General features: G+C 51.3%; 1 pseudogene; it reads left to right on the top strand.

The window, feature by feature from the left end:
* The window catches only part of LOC126320125 (large subunit ribosomal RNA), a 3,411-nt pseudogene extending 1,204 nt beyond the window's left edge, over positions 1–2,207 (top strand).
* The last annotated feature ends 2,078 nt before the right edge of the window (positions 2,208–4,285 follow it).

Below are 4,285 nucleotides of genomic sequence, written 5' to 3'. Positions count from 1 at the left end.
TGACGTGCAAATCGATCGTCGGAGCTGGGTATAGGGGCGAAAGACTAATCGAACCATCTAGTAGCTGGTTCCCTCCGAAGTTTCCCTCAGGATAGCTGGTGCTCGTACGAGTCTCATCCGGTAAAGCGAATGATTAGAGGCCTTGGGGCCGAAACGACCTCAACCTATTCTCAAACTTTAAATGGGTGAGATCTCCGGCTTGCTTGATATGCTGAAGCCGCGAGCAAACGACTCGGATCGGAGTGCCAAGTGGGCCACTTTTGGTAAGCAGAACTGGCGCTGTGGGATGAACCAAACGCCGAGTTAAGGCGCCCGAATCGACGCTCATGGGAAACCATGAAAGGCGTTGGTTGCTTAAGACAGCAGGACGGTGGCCATGGAAGTCGGAATCCGCTAAGGAGTGTGTAACAACTCACCTGCCGAAGCAACTAGCCCTGAAAATGGATGGCGCTGAAGCGTCGTGCCTATACTCGGCCGTCAGTCTGGCAGTCATGGCCGGTCCTCGCGGCCGGCCGCGAAGCCCTGACGAGTAGGAGGGTCGCGGCGGTGGGCGCAGAAGGGTCTGGGCGTGAGCCTGCCTGGAGCCGCCGTCGGTGCAGATCTTGGTGGTAGTAGCAAATACTCCAGCGAGGCCCTGGAGGGCTGACGCGGAGAAGGGTTTCGTGTGAACAGCCGTTGCACACGAGTCAGTCGATCCTAAGCCCTAGGAGAAATCCGATGTTGATGGGGGCCGTCATAGCATGATGCACTTTGTGCTGGCCCCCGTTGGGCGAAAGGGAATCCGGTTCCTATTCCGGAACCCGGCAGCGGAACCGATATAAGTCGGGCCCCTCTTTTAGAGATGCTCGTCGGGGTAACCCAAAAGGACCCGGAGACGCCGTCGGGAGATCGGGGAAGAGTTTTCTTTTCTGCATGAGCGTTCGAGTTCCCTGGAATCCTCTAGCAGGGAGATAGGGTTTGGAACGCGAAGAGCACCGCAGTTGCGGCGGTGTCCCGATCTTCCCCTCGGACCTTGAAAATCCGGGAGAGGGCCACGTGGAGGTGTCGCGCCGGTTCGTACCCATATCCGCAGCAGGTCTCCAAGGTGAAGAGCCTCTAGTCGATAGAATAATGTAGGTAAGGGAAGTCGGCAAATTGGATCCGTAACTTCGGGATAAGGATTGGCTCTGAGGATCGGGGCGTGTCGGGCTTGGTCGGGAAGTGGGTCAGCGCTAACGTGCCGGGCCTGGGCGAGGTGAGTGCCGTAGGGGTGCCGGTAAGTGCGGGCGTTTAGCGCGGGCGTGGTCTGCTCTCGCCGTTGGTTGGCCTCGTGCTGGCCGGCGGTGCAGGATGCGCGCGCCTGCGCGGCGTTCGCGCCCCGGTGCTTCAACCTGCGTGCAGGATCCGAGCTCGGTCCCGTGCCTTGGCCTCCCACGGATCTTCCTTGCTGCGAGGCCGCGTCCGCCTTAGCGTGCTCCTCCGGGGGCGCGCGGGTGCGCGGATTCTCTTCGGCCGCCATTCAACGATCAACTCAGAACTGGCACGGACTGGGGGAATCCGACTGTCTAATTAAAACAAAGCATTGCGATGGCCCTAGCGGGTGTTGACGCAATGTGATTTCTGCCCAGTGCTCTGAATGTCAACGTGAAGAAATTCAAGCAAGCGCGGGTAAACGGCGGGAGTAACTATGACTCTCTTAAGGTAGCCAAATGCCTCGTCATCTAATTAGTGACGCGCATGAATGGATTAACGAGATTCCCGCTGTCCCTATCTTATCTCCATTTTCTGAATATACTTGTAGTTTTGCTGTTTGACGGATAACCTAAGAAATAAAACTGTGGAAGTAAGATAGAGTGCGCGCCTACGCGCTGTTCCCTAGGAACTCTCACGCTGCGACAGAACAGGCGTTCCGCAGCCCCCATACTAGTTAGGAAAATCCCGTAGAGAATAGTTTCTTGTAGTGTACTCTATGCTCTTTCCGAATATGCTTCCAATTTTCTTGTTTGATGAATATTTTTAGAAATATATCGGTCAATATAAAGTCGCGTATGTGCCGACGCCCCGCTCTGTGACAAAACCGGCGTTTTGTAGCCCCCATACTAGTTAGGAAAATTCCGTACAGAATAGTTTCCTGTAGTGTACTCTATATTCATCCCGAATATGCTTCCAATTTTGTTGTGTGATGAATAGTTTTAGAAATATAATGGTCAATGTAAAGTCGAGTATGTGCCGACGCCTCGCTCTGTAGGAAATCTTGCGCGTTGACAAAACCGTCGGCTTGCAGCCCTAACCTTACGTAGCGAAAATCATTTAGTGTGTAGGTTCCATAGTGTACTCTATTCTCCCACTGAATATGCTTTTAGTTTTGTCGTGAGATGTATAATTTAAGAAACATAACGGTCAACGTAAAGTCGTGCGTGCGCTGACGCGCCGTTCCTAAAATCTCGCACGCTGTAACAAATCCGGTGCCCTGCAGCCCCCACATTAGTCAGGTAAATTCTGTAGTAAATAGTTCCTTGTAGTGTGTTTTATGCTCTTTTCGAATATGCGTTCAATGTAAGTCGGGCGTGTGCCAACGTGCGTTTCTAGAGAATTGTGCGTTTCTGTAGAAACTCCAGCGTGGTGACAAAGCCGTCGGTCTACCGCCCTCACCCTAGTTACGCGATCTCTATAGTGTGTAGGTTCCTGTAGTGTGGGTCATCATCCTCACAAATATGCTCTTAGCTTAGATGTGGTGTCCATAACCTAAGTGATAGAGCGGTTAAGGTTGCATAGTGCGTGAGCCACGCGCACCTCTCTGGAGACTCTCACACGGCTACAAAGTGCGCGTCTGCGGTCCCAACCTTAGTTGAAAATTTCTGTAGCAATAGGGTTTTGTTGTTCAACTCATGCGCTTTTGAAGCATGTCTGTAACTCAGCTGTAGGATAAGTAGTCTAAGAAATAATATTATTATTGTAACGTCGTACGTGCGCCCACGCGCCGTTCGGTATAAACTCCCGCACGCTCCATACTAGAAGCGGTCTCCACCTTAGTTGGAAAATTCTGTAGCAATAGGGTTTTGTTGTTCAAATCATGCGCTTTCGAAACATGTTTGTAGCTCAGCTGTAGGATAATTAGTCTAAGAAATAAAACTATTATTGTAACGTCGCACGTGCGCCCACGCGCCGTTCGGTATAAACTCCCGCAACCTCCATACTAGAAGCGACGCCTTCCGCTGCCCAGCTCAAACCAATATCAAAACGCGGGGCTAAAAATATCCGCCAATTCCGGAGCCGTGGCTCACAGCAGAAGGCAGGTAGCGGTAGAAATACTCGAAGGCTGTCTGCAACAGTGAAAGCGGTCGCGTGCCACAGGGGATCAGGGCGCGAAGGCTCGTCCCCAGCGGGCCAGTGCATGCCTGCTCCAAGGCCGCGCGCCAAGGCTCGTCCCCAGCGCGGCAGCTGCTCGTCGCGCAGCGCACGGAAGCCACTGCTAACGCACCGACCTACCTTGGCGTCAGAAAGGCGGCCAGCCCCATGATGGGGCAAAATAAGGACGCAGATCCAGAAAATAGTGTTCGGAAAAGCACACAGGTTACAGCCATGACAACCGAAATTGTCGAGAAGTCAAAGACAGGTGATCTGCAAACAATGGTAGAAATGAGGGAAGAGCTAGAAGCATACATGTTCAATGAAAACAACAGGATAAACAATGTTCAGAAGAAATTCTTGCTAGGGAAAATGGCTGCCTATGAACAGATCCTAAGGAAATACGAGATGGAAATAGCGCAACTGAAAACAGAGCTGAAATGCCTGAAGGAATCTCCCCCAGCAACAGAACAACCACCTGTGAGCTATGCCACTGCAGTCAGCGCAAGCAAAGCCAAAACTGATATAAGACCTATGCCAAACCAGACCCCAAAAGTCCTTGTTTTTAGACCAGCAGATGGAAAACAGCCAGAGAAAGAGCTTCAGGACACCATAAAAGACATTGTAAAAGGAACACTGAAGGACGTCAAGATTACGAAATGTAGGACTCTGAAGGATAGTGGCGTCATCTTAGAGGTACCAAATGACGCTGAAGCAGAGAAAATAAAGAAATGTAGGGAAATAGGCGATTCAGGGATCACAGTAACTGACCCCAGGAAGAAAAACCCAAGGGTGATCCTGTTTGATGTCCCAAGGCAAATCAGCGAAGAGGAACTGGTAATGGAGCTGTACACGAGGAATCTTTCTTCAATAGGTGGCACAAAGAATGCAGCTGAGACAGGAATAAGAGCACTATTTAAAACAGGTCCAAGGAACACAGATACTGTAAACATCGTTC

This window comes from Schistocerca gregaria, unplaced genomic scaffold (assembly GCF_023897955.1).
Source record: "Schistocerca gregaria isolate iqSchGreg1 unplaced genomic scaffold, iqSchGreg1.2 ptg000703l, whole genome shotgun sequence".
Classification (NCBI taxonomy): Eukaryota; Metazoa; Arthropoda; class Insecta; order Orthoptera; family Acrididae; genus Schistocerca; species Schistocerca gregaria.
The sequence above is the reverse complement of the archived record's forward strand: the minus strand, read 5'-3'. Positions and strand labels throughout refer to the sequence as shown.